Source organism: Aedes aegypti, chromosome 1 (genome assembly GCF_002204515.2).
Source record: "Aedes aegypti strain LVP_AGWG chromosome 1, AaegL5.0 Primary Assembly, whole genome shotgun sequence".
NCBI classification, from domain to species: domain Eukaryota; kingdom Metazoa; phylum Arthropoda; class Insecta; order Diptera; family Culicidae; genus Aedes; species Aedes aegypti.
This window is the reverse complement of record NC_035107.1, coordinates 49173533-49187044: the sequence shown is the minus strand read 5'-3', so window position 1 is coordinate 49187044 and position 13512 is coordinate 49173533.

Sequence of the window (13512 nt, the reverse complement as noted above, 5' to 3'; positions counted from 1 at the left end):
CCCTCTGTGTATTAATAGCGGAAACTCTTGGTGTGCTAGTGGAAACAGGTAAAGTGATTCTAAATACTTTGGACAATATTATTGTCTCTGGGGTCTGTTTAAATCTATTGAATAATCATATTTTATACTTAATTAATTTATAGCTTTCCTACTATTTATCATACCCCGTTTTGCTAATCTTCCATGACAATAATAATCTCACGAATAATTAAAAACAAATGCAGTTTCGATGGTTGACAACGCCAGTTTGATCTGTTTTCAACGGTCAACGAAATCGATTTCATCGTAATATTTGAGACATTTTTTTTATATCTATATAAATAAAAATGGAATGGTGTTTGTATGTCACGAAATGGCGTGAGAACGGGTGAATGGAATTGCATAATTCTTTCACTGTTGTATTCGACAGGGGATGCGCCGTGTTCGTGCGGGGAAAAAGTTTAGGAAAGTTGTCGGGATAGTCAGAAAAACGGGAGAAAACTAATCTGTCATTTTATATGGAAGATTTCATGACATTTTCCAACAGCCTACTTGATGGCAAGACGAAGTTTGCCGGGACCACTAGTATCTTATATTTTTCTCTAATAAAAATATAAAGTCCTACAGCTCTAATGGCTTTTGTCCGATCTATGGTAGAACTTTTCACAACTTCTCTTGCTTTCCAAGAAGCTTGGTCTTGCCATTACGGATATGAACAGCTCCACAAAGATTATGATATTTGTCTTCCCTGGGCAGTACATGGTATTCTAATCGTTTTGTTAGCTATATTCTGGAATATTTTCCTCCAGGGAATTCAATTCTTCGCTTGACCGGTATTCAGTGTATACGGCCGGGATGTCTTGTCTGCTTCCGTGAATTGTTCCGATCGCTTTGATGTTACAGTCTTGAGTTTGAAACGACGACTATGTAGCATGTTGGAACACCTGTTTGAAATCATCAGTATCTCGCTAAGCTTACTCGATGTCCTATTCAACAAGAACTGCTTGATCAGCACGGTGTTTTTGGTGATTCAAAATAGTTTTTTTTTCCAGGATCCTCACAGCTTTGCGATCCTTTAATCTCTCACATTAAAATGTTGCGGAACTACCAAGGTAGCCAATAATCACGTAGAATCCTATATTTGTAGTGCTTCGACAATACTTGACTGGTATATTCTTCATAATCTTTCGATAATCGACCATGTTGTGACTTGAATACCCGTACATAATCTTTAGTTTTATCCAGATCTTTACTTATCTTACCGGTCAGGCCAAGGCCTTTGTGGCATCTGCTATACGTAAGAAACTCGATACAGATGATTGAAGAAAATTTGCCACTAGCGCCACCAAGCGGGAAAATTCTCAATCAGACTCTTCATCGCCAGATAGCCCTTGATCTGTTGAATAACTCCGACGACACTAACTTTCTAGCGCATTTGGTTGTTGAAATTTCCGTTTAGTACTCACCGTTTTTAGCAACTGCAAGAGTGTTTTGGTTATCGTAATTGATCATCACGGCTTCATCGATGCTCAATCAGCATCGGAGTACCCGGTGATCTTCTGATCCGCTTCTTTCGTGTAAGTCAAACGGAATTTCGATGTACCTTGCAAGTACCTCAGAAGATGCTTGACAGCATTCCAGTGCTTTTCGACGGGATTCTCATTAAATCAGCACATAACATTGGCGGTATGTGACATGTACACTACGCTAGATACATAAGACATCATACAGCCTCCTTGCACTTGTACCCCTTGTCATTCGCTTGGCCTCGCCATCGTCGTTTGGTTGCATATCCTTTGTGAGTTTGTGGTTCGGGTTCGGTTGAGTAGCCACCGGATTGCTTTTCGACATACCGAACCGATCGAGTATGCTCTCAACGTACGCTTCTTGATCGATATAAATCATTCCTTGGCTTCTCGTGATACGCATTCCTAGTACGTGTTTCGCCGAACCGACGTCTTTCATAACGAATTCCTTGGCCAGGTCATCCTTCAGCTTCTTGCGCCATTGACGACAGTTCGTGAAGATGAGTACATCGTCAACGTAGATTGCCACGAACAAAACTTTGTTGCCAACGATCTTGTAATACACGCAGGGGTCGTAGTCGGTTGAAACCAGTACAAACTTTTTCAATGCGGAGTCCAACTTATGCTTCTACACGCGGCTTGATTGTTTTAATCCATAGAGAGCCTTATTCAGCCTACGAACAACCTTGGTCCTGTTTTGGGTGTCTTGGAAGTAGGCTGGTTGTTCCATATATATTTCCTCAGACAGTTCTCCCTGGCGGAAGGCAGTGAGAGCATCCATTTGATCGATATCAGGACTCAAACGGGCAGCTATCGCAAAGAGATATCGCAGGGAACTATGACGTACCACAGGAGAGTAGGTCTCCTCATAGTATACCCCCTTTCACTGCAAATATCCCTTGATTACCAGCCGGGCCTTACGAAGAGACGGTCTTTCTTCTGCATCGAGCTTGGTTTTATAAACCCATTTACAACAGTCCTTCCTTCCTGCCGGGAGGTCCGTTAGAATCCAAGTTCCGTTTCTCATTTGAACATCATACTCTTCCTGCATCGCGGACAACCAGATCTCGGCATCGTCTTGGGATAATACTTCTTCCGGAGTAACTAGATCATCGGCAATGCATTGTGGAGAATCATACCCGGTAGAACCGTCTTCAGAATTGGTACCGCAATACTTGTTGGAGGAAGCGTCAACTGTCACTGAGCATCAACCCTTGTTGAACATCTTCAACTGGTCTTTGGTTGTGATACGATGGGAACGCAGAATGTTGAGCATATCCAGGATTGTCTGCTAAATCGCAGTTGACCTCACCGGATGCCCCATCTGAAAACTTCGAAGCAGGTAGACCTTTGCACTGACTATGGAATTCATTATACTTTCAAGGAATGAAAAGCTCCCTACCGCTTCGCATCGACGCCTCAAGTGACTCGGGCGGATTTGAAACTGTTCGCGATGGGAGCGCATTTGTGCGACATCGTTGATGTTCCGAAAATCCGCATGTTGGACAGATCTAGTTTCTACCCCGACCAGGCTTCTTCGAGTGTCATGTGAATTCCTGTCGACGGTTGATGACAGTTTTCGCCCAAAACGACTTCGTCTTCGTAGCAACGGGCTTTCTCGACAAACGTTATGTTTGCGCGTTCTGCCACCTCGTTCTGCTCGGGTGCATTTTTTACGGTTTTCTGATGGCGAATTCTCAATCTTCGCAGTAGATTCTCGAAGCCTCGGTTCTTGAACTCCTTTCCGTAGTCTGTCCTCAAAACTTTCAACTTCTGTCGTTCAGCTATGAAATAGAATGCCTTGAACTTTTCAACTACTTCTTCCTCGGATTTCGTGCGTAAAAATACACAAAAATCCTGCGGGTTTTTTCGTCGATGAAAGTAAAGTAATAGTGGCTCCCTTCAAGAGAAACCCATTCTATGAGACCGCATAGGTCGGAGTAGACCAAATCGAGAATTTCATTGACCCTTCTTCCTTCCTTGCTGAATGGAAAGCTGTTTTACCTACCAATAGCGTAAGTCTTGAAGTCACTAGATTCTTATTCGACAAAATTGATTCCTGATGCTAATCCGTCTTTCAATCGTTTCAGACCTTTGAAAGACAGATGTCCCGTTCGCATGTACCACAAATCAATCGACAATCATTGGACTCGGCGATTGCTGATCCAGCTTAAAAAGTCTATTGATCGATTTGATCCGCTGCGATCCGTTTTCCCTCTTGGTTGATTACCTCGCAGCCTTTCTGCCTGAAAACAACCGTATGACCTCTGTCGACGATTTTACTCACCAAGAACAAATTGGCGGCCAGTTCCGGTATCAGTTGCATTTCGTTGACGTCGATCGATGATTCCAAACACCTTGGATGCAATGCCACGGAGCCTGCCGCGACTTCGGTGGAGTTATCCCATTCCTGCTGCCAACCTCTAAGCGTTGCCTCTTTACACGTGTTTCGGATTCTTTGGTTGAAGCATTAAACATCTTCCTTGATGATGAGCCCGATGGGCTTCATCTCGGCTATGATACATGGGCTTCATCTCGGCTATGATGCTATACGTGCTTTCCAACCACTTTAAGTTTCTGCTCATTCTAAGTGCTTTTCACAAGATTGGTCCTCCGTACCTTAATATGAATAGAACCATTTATTTATTTATTTATTTATTTATTTATATTTTTGTACGTCAACAGGTTTTAAACTCCCAAATGACAAAACTTAGATTATAAAACACAAAAATCTAACATTACACAGAAAGCACACTCAAAAAATTTTGTCTTAATCTATTTCTACTTAAACCAAATTCAACGCTCTCGAAACAGGCAACGAAAACACGACACATACTTTTCACGGGATCATTCATGCCGTAGTTTGTCCTCGATCTGTCGATTTGCAGAAAATCATTCGAACGTAGTGCTCGTCTTCTAATATTCACGTTCAGTTGACTCAGAAGCTCCGGACAATCAACGTTCGAATTAAGGAGGTCACTGACGAAGCAGGCTTTAGCTACGTCACGTCTAACACTCAAGAGGTCAAGGTGTATCAATTTACAGCGGTCAACTTAGCTGGGTAGATTATTACGATCGTTCCACGGTAAATTACGAAGCGCGTAACGTACAAATTTCCGCTGCACACCCTCTATTCTGCGCATACCGTTTTGGTAGAACGGTGCCCACACTACGGCCGAGTACTCCAACGTAGAACGCACCAAGGCACAATACAAGGCTTTCAAACAATAAATGTCCTGGAAGTGTTTGCCAAAACGAAATAGAAAGCCTAGTTGAGATGACGCCTTCGATACGATGTAGGATACATGCTCTTTATACGTCAGCTTGGAGTCCAAGATTACTCCGAGATCCTTCACAGCATTTTCACGCTTTACAGCTGCACCGGCCAAAGTATATTCGTGGAGATACATTGAACGTTTACGGCCAAACGAAATAACAGAGCATTTGAAAGCATTGAGAACCATTCTGTTTTTTTCGCACCAGTTTGCAAACACTTCTAGTTGCTGTTGCAGAAATAGGGCGTCACTTGGTTTTGAAATTACGCAGTACAGTTTGAGGTCATCTGCGTAAGATTTTTTTTGACACTTTAAAATGAAATTAATGTCGTTCATATAGAGCAGGAAGAGAAACGGCCCAAGATGACTGCCTTGCGGTACTCCGGATGTAACATGAAACGATGCGGAACGATGATCTCCAATCTTTACGCACATAGTGCGTCCTGTTAGATACGATCGCAACCAGGTGAGCAAACTACCACTTATTCCCAGTCTATCAAACTTGGCTAAGGCGATTTCGTGGTCCATTTTGTCGAAAGCTGCTGACAGATCCGTGTATATTGCATCAACTTGTAAGCCGTTTTCCATTTGCCGTGTGATGAAAGATGTGTAAGTGACAAGATTAGTATTTGTCGAGCGTTTAGCCACAATCCCGTGCTGATCTGATGAAATGTAATGCGAGCATTTTGATGATAAGAAGTCCAAGACTATCAGTTCGAATAGTTTAGAAGTAGCACATAAGCAGGCAATTCCACGATAGTTTGACACATTGCGCTTACAACCTTTTTTATGAACTGGAAAAACGAATGATTCTTTCCAACAGTTGGGGAACAATCCAGTTTCCAGCGATGAGTTGAAAATCAACGTCAAAGGAGAAGATATTGCATTAATACATTGTTTGAGGACGACAGATGGAATACCGTCGGGGCCACAGCCGGTTGATTTTTTTAAGCGCTTCGCAGCAGACAAAACCATCTCATCAGTTATCAAGTGATGAGGTCCTACAGCCGAATAAGCTGGTACGCTAGCAGCTGCATCCATTATGTCTCGGCTACTAGTCGATTGATTGGAAAAAACGTTGCTGAATTGCACAAGGAAGAGTTCGGCAATTTCTTCAGTGGAAGAGGCTTCCAACATTCCGTTGGTCATTGAACGGGGGAGTCCAGTCTCCTTGCGTTGATCGCTAACATACCGCCAGAAACTTTTAGGGTTTGATTTCAAGCGTCTCTGTAAGCGTTCTTGGTGAGCAAGAAATAGTTTCCCATTCAATCGCTTATAATGTTGATTTGCTCGTAAATACCGTGCCCTGGATGATGGAGTTTTATGTTTGCTGAATTTTCTCAAAGCTTTCCGTTTTTCCCTTTTAAGACGTTTAAGGTGCGAGTTAGACCAGGCAGGGTGAGCTATTACTCGGTTAAGCTTTTTTGGTACATACTGGTCAATGGCGTAGAGCAAAATATTGCTAAGTATTGAAGCAGACCGATCGGCATCACAATCGCGAAGTACTTCAGCCCAATGTACATTCATTAGAAACGAGTTCATACTATCAAAATCGGCACTACCGAAATCATAGAATAAAGTACTAACTTCCGCATCCTCGAAGGCAAATTTAGTATTGGTCTTTATCGAAAGTTGTAGAGGAGGGTGATGCCTACACACCTTAACCAACATAGATGGAGCTCGTGTGATATTGCAATGAGCGCACATTTCATCGCTAACGAAGCATAAATCCAACGTGCGTCCGTTGTCGTTTTTAACACCATTCAGTTGTCTGAGACAAGCAGTACTGTAGCCATCCAGCAGGCTTCCAGACGAAACCGTTCCACTAGAATGGGCGACATCGGTATAATAAAATCCTTGGGCATTCCAATTCCAGTTAACAAAACGAAGATTGAAATCGCCGACAATGATAATGTTGTCATTTGGGGACATCTGACCTATGATCCAATTAATCGATTCGACATGTTTTTCTATGAGGTTAACGGCGTTGACACGATCGGGAGGAAAATAGACGACGCAAATGAAAGTTTTTGCTTCGGAGAGTGACACTGAGACCCATAGCTGCTCGATGACATCAATTTCCGGAATGAACATCTGGCGTGACTTGAAGCAGGAACGGATGGCTAGCAGAACTCCGCCGCCGGAACGTTTATTGCTGTTGGACGGAGAACGATCTTGCCGGTACACGCTATAAGTGTAGTCGAACAATTGGTTTGAGGGCGTATTTTCGTTTATCCAGATCTCCGTAAAAGCGTAAATGTCGTAGCATTGAACGGAACACGCTAGTTTGTAGTCAACCAGAGAGCTATTCATGCCACCGACATTTTGATAATACATCAATACGTCTGAATTAGCGGGTTCCAAAATCGTCGGTATAGGGCTGCGAATGAGAATGTCATGAGGAGAGGCACAATTGTTCAGCGTCGGGTACTTGCCGATGGGAGCGGTTTGGAAGACCCCATTGCCGACCCTAGATTCAGGACCGGGATGACTTTGAAGGCAGGAATGCTGATGGAGGTTGAATTTTTCTACGGGCTCGACTGAACTAGGGGGCTTAGGGGCTTCCATAGTACCATACAACGTGCATCCCAGCTTCGGCGAAGTTTGGTCTCTGCTACTCGATGAAACAAAATCGGTGAGGAATACAGATCCAGAGCTGAGATTCCTAATTGGTGAAAATACTTGCCTGAAATAGCAGGCTGGAGAACCTCTTCGACAGATTTGACATCAGGACCACGACGACTAAGATGAGCGCTGGCAGCAAAAGGCGGGACTGTGTCAAATTGTGAAGAGGTCTCCAAACTGCTTAGTGCGGTGCGTCGTGGTGATACTGCATCTATTGTGCCATCGCCTCCACAGATGAGGATGTTGAGCTGGACGTTGTCGCCGTAGGTGAGACGTTCGGTGTTTGTTGGGGTTTCCAAAAATTTGCGTTTGATTTGTTGTCCTTGAACTCACGAAAAAGAATGCCTTTTGGCCATGTTGAAGAGCAGAGAGCCTTGGCCTTCAAGTTGCAGTCGATACCGATTTTGAACGAGATGAATGATAGCGTGTTGATGTCACGACCAGTGGCAACTAACACAGTGCGCATCGTACCTTCGTGCTGTGCGTACACGAATTCTCTCTGCTCTTGGAAGTTTTCTTAAAAACTACCTAAAGCAATAAAACAGTACTTTTCAGTGCTACAAAAACAGTACTTTTCAGTGCTAAAATTAAAAACGGTACTTTTCAGTGCTACTAAAACAGTACTTTTCAGTACTATTTTTTCTACTATTAATCCCTTTACCATCCTTGTTTGGACCCGTGCCTTCGATTTTTCGTTGGACCCGTTGGCGAAAGCTAGCGGTGGTAATCCTTCTTGGACACCGTCTTGGGAAAAAACCTTTCGAAGGTCACGTCTTCTTTCGTTTATTAATTAAACATGGTATCAACAACAAACAAAAGGAAGGGTGAATCTCTGAATTCACTACTTCCTTCCAAAAAAGTGGGTTTTAAAACTGTCACTACACGTGGCAAGAATGGAAGAAAGGACGTTTCTCCGGAATGCGAACTTTCTTCTAAGGGTGAAATGAATAATTGTATCGAAATGAGCAATCAGTTTGATGCTCTAGACAAATTTTCCGAACACCAAATCGAAGCAGCCTCTAGCCCAGGCTCTTTGATTCAAGTGAGGAAGCAAAGAGTGCCACCTATCGTGGTCAGTTGTTCCGAATTTGGGGGATTTAGGCAGGAGATCTTGAACTCCATTAGGGGAATCAAGGTTTCCTTCCAAATCGCAAAGAAAGGAGACTGTCGCGTTTTGCCGGAAACTCTTAAAGATCGTGAGCTTCTTCTCAAACATCTTGAAGAGAAGAAGCACAAATTTTTTACTTATGACGACAAAACTGAACGTTTGTTCAAAGTTGTCTTGAAAGGTCTCTCAAGTGACTATAAATCACCTGAAGAGATCAAAAATGGAATAAATGATTTACTTGGATTTTCCCCAGTCCAAGTAATCATTATGAAAAAGAGAACCTAATCTGGCATTGTTCGGAAAGGGCTTTCTCAAGAATTTTATTTAGTTCACTTTAACAAAAAAGAACTAAATAATATTAAAGCTTTAGAAAAAGCAAAACTTTTGTTTGATGTCCGTGTGACATGGGAACATTTCCAGAAACCTGGAGGAAATTACCAGAACCCCACTCAGTGCCGTCGGTGCCAAAAGTGGGGTCATGGTACAAAAAATTGTCGCATGGATGCTAAATGCATGATTTGCGGAGGTTCTTCTCACGCCAAAGACGTCTGTCCAGTGAAGGAAGATACCACCAAATTCATATGCTGTAATTGCGGGGCTAACCATAAGTCCAATTTTTGGAATTGTCCTTCACGCAAAAAGGTCATTGAGGCTCGTGCCAGGCAGATGAAAGATAATTACGATAACGGTCGTTTCCGGAATTTGCCTGGTAGAGTATCGAACAATGCTCATTTTTCAGTTAACGATCGCTTGATCATGAATCATACCCATCAGGAAGATCATAATCATGCTCATTCACAAACTAATTTTAATCATTCGGGTAGCAGTTCGAATCTTTCTATTTCGAATGTATCTACCCACGGTAAATCCTTTGCCGATATCGTAGCAGGAAATTCGAACTCCTCCCCTGTTCGATCCATGGGTACCCATTCCACTTGTTTCAAACCAAATTGAAAAAACCCTACCGCCACAGGTAACTCCGCTTCTTCGTCTACCGGAAATTCCAATGGGAAATCACATGACATGTCTGCCTCTGATTTTAATTTTCTAACTGAACAATTGAATCTAATGATTGATGCAATGTTCAAAGCCACCACTATGACTGAAGCAGTCCAAGTAGGTGTAAAATTTACAAATCAAATTGTTATTGGATTACGTTTTTCTAATGGATCCAAATAATAATTTAAATATTTTAAATTGGAATGCTCGTTCTCTGAATGGTAAAGAGGACGAGCTGTTTAATTTTCTTACGGTTAATAACGTGCATATAGCAGTTATTACCGAAACGTATTTAAAACCTGGATCTAAACTCAAAAGAGACCCTAACTTTTTTGTTTATCGTAATGATCGACTTGATGGGGCATGTGGGGGAGTTGCAATCATCATTCATAGGCGTATAAAACATCAACTGTTTTCATCATTTGAAACTAAAGTTTTTGAAACTTTAGGTGTTTCTGTTGAAACACAGTTTGGTAAATATACTTTCATAGCTGCCTATTTGCCTTTTCAATGCTCTGGGCAGCAAGTTAATTTGCTCCAAACTGACTTTCGTAAATTGACTCGCAATAAGTCAAATTTTTTTGTCATTGGTGACTTTGATGCCAAACATCGGTCATGGAATAATTCTCAAAGTAATTCCAACGGCAGAATTTTATTTGATGAGTGCTCTTCAGGATATTTCTCAATTCAATACCCTGATAGCCAGTGCCGTAGCGTGCGGTTGGCCAGGTTGGCACCCGCCAAGGGCGCCAGGCTTCAAGGGGCGCCAAATGGGACAAAAAATCTTCGGCGGACTAATAACCTAAATCATTGAAGAATGCATAGGTTCCGGACAGAACCTTAAGCAGGATTCTTTGGTACTAGTTAACATTGATTCCACAGAATGTGCGCAATTATCACAGAATCCCGTAAAAGATTATCCGAGAATTATATAACATTGAAATTAAAGCAAGAGTGGAAACAATGGAATAGTATATTTTTTGTAGAAACTGATTTTTTGTTCTCCAAAACAGTTCTTTGGACTGATAAACGTTTGAATCCATACAGAACTTTTCCTCACAGAATTGATTAATTAATAAAATTTATTATTTTATTCTTTTTTTATAATGTTTTTATAATTTCTGCGCCCTGGTTATTCCTGAGAGTCACTGGGTCAGGTCGGGTGAAAAGGTTGCTGTGCTTTTGTGCTTATGTTGGTAGACAAACTTCAAGTCACGCTTAGTTTCCGGAATTACCACTGTATCAATGAGTTCTAAGAAAAACGCATCGGTGTTAACGTTTTTATGAACGATCAAATTGGTTAACAGTGCTTCTTGCATGTATTTGAACCTACAAAACATAATTTTCGTGTTCCTTGAGACGCCAAAAATTTACTATAAAATGGCCAATTTGTATCTGAAAATCTGATCATTATACGAACATATTGACGAACATGGGACGCTGTACGATTGTGGACAACTTTGGTAATTGAGGCTTTGAAGTAGCAGTGCCTAAAGGGACTCTTATTCATATTTTTTTTGTGATTGAGGAATAGATTTGATGAAATCATCATCAACATCCTCATCTTAATGGTTTATTGTGGGAACATTAGTGTGGGACAGCATTTAGATTCTCGCTCCGGTCCACTCTTTAGATTGCATTTAGGTCCCATAAAAACTGTGCAAAATTTCAGCACGATCGGTGAAACTATATTTAAGCGCCAGTCTTTCAAAGTTTGTATAGGATTTACTATGGGAAAACTTACTTAATGGGACCCAAATGCAATCCAAAAAGTGGACTGGAGCGAGAATCTAAATTTTCCATATACCATTGTCCATTAAGTATTCTCTGAGCGGTGAGAGTTTATTTTCATTATTTTTTCTTTCACTCAGGCCAAATTCTTTTAAGATGCATAGTGTCCATTATAGAGAATTGAATGTATCAGCAATGTCTACAATAATCTTTCCAGGAGTATGAATTTCACTGAATCTTTCTCAGAAAGATTCACCCTCGCACCAAATGTACCATGTACAAAACGCTTATAAGACCGGTGGTCCTCTATGGACATGAAGCATGGACCATGCTGGAAGAGGACCTGCAAGCACTTGGAGTGTTCGAACGAAGGGTGCTTAGGACGATCTTTGGCGGAGTACATTAAAACGGTGTGTGGCGGCGGAGAATGAACCACGAGCTCGCTAGGCTCTACGGTGAACCCAGTATCCAGAAGGTTGCGAAAGCCGGAAGGGTGCGTTGGGCAGGGCATGTTGCAAGACTACCGGACAACAATCCTGCAAAGATGGTGTTCGCGTCGAATCCGGTTGGCACAAGAAGGCGAGGAGCACAGCGAGCGAGGTGGCTTGATCAGGTGCAACAAGATCTGGAGAACGTGGGCCAAAATCGAAGTTGGAGAGACACAGCCATGGACCGAGTAAATTGGCGTAACATCGTTAACGAGGTTTTATCAAATTAATTGATGTAACACCAACTAAATAAATAAATAATGAATTTCACTGAATTTTTAACAAAAGCGCATTCTGAGTAGTATATCAAGTAGTTCCTTCACATTCGTCTCTACCAATATAAACAGTAATTTTATTTGCATTTTTTTAATATCTACAAGAACCTCGGGCTATTCAAATAGTTCACCTTTAAGAGATTTGAAACATTTAGTATGCCTTCTTGTACATATCTCACACTTTTTGTAATTTATATGCACAATAATTATTCTCGCATAAAACGCCCTGGAATCCTTGCAAATTTTCTGGAATTTTACGTAAACATGCAAAACTATAGCTTTGAATAAGGGTCGCTCAAATGGCAGTTCGCCAAGGGCGCCAGAAGGCCACGCTACGGCTCTGCTGATAGCCCTACATGTTTTTCCTCTTCTAGAAATCCATCTACGATTGACTTGGTCTTAACCGATTCTAGTCATCTTTGTAGCCAATTAGTTACTCATGCTGATTTTGATTCTGATCATGTCCCTGTTACATTTCAAATATCCCAAGAAGCGATTCTCAATCCTATCAGCTCCACTTTCAATTATTTACGAGCCGACTGGAATATATATAAAACGTATGTTGACTCTAATCTTGATGTTAACATTTCTTTAGAAACTAAACTTGATATTGACAATGCTCTTGAAACTTTAACAAATTCCATTGTTGAAGCCCGGAGCATTGCAATTCCAAAATGTGAAGTAAAATTTGAATCCGTGATTATAGACGATGATCTTAAACTCTTGATCCGTCTTAAAAACGTGAGGAGAAGGCAATTTCAACGCACTCACGATCCTGCTATGAAAATTATATGGCAGGATTTGCAGAAAGAAATCAAGAAACGTTTTGCTCAATTAAGAAACAAAAATTTTGAAAATAAAATTTCTCAATTGGACCCTGGCTCTAAGCCCTTTTGGAAATTATCGAAAATCTTGAAAAAACCTCAGAAACCAATACCGGCATTGAAAGAGGAAAACAAATTATTACTAACTAATTGCGAAAAAGCTCAAAAACTTGCTATGCAGTTTGAAAGTGCGCACAATTTTAATTTAGGACTTACTAGTCCAATTGAAAATCAAGTTACTCAGGAGTTCGAAAATATTCTCAATCAAGAGAACGTTTTCGAAAATGCCTGGGAGACTGATTTGGAAGAAGTGAGAACTATTATTAAAAAATTCAAAAACATGAAAGCTCCTGGCGATGATGGAATTTTCTACATCCTCATCAAGAAACTTCCAGAAAGTAGCTTATCATTTTTAGTTGATATATTTAACAAATGTTTTCAATTAGCATATTTTCCTGACAAATGGAAAAATGCTAAGGTTGTTCCAATTTTAAAACCAGACAAAAATCCTGCAGAAGCTTCTAGCTATCGTCCAATCAGTTTGCTTTCCTCCATCAGTAAACTTTTTGAAAAGGTTATTTTGAACAGAATGATGGCCCACATCAACGAAAATTCAATTTTTGCCAATGAACAGTTCGGATTCCGCCATGGACATTCGACCACTCATCAACTTTTACGTGTA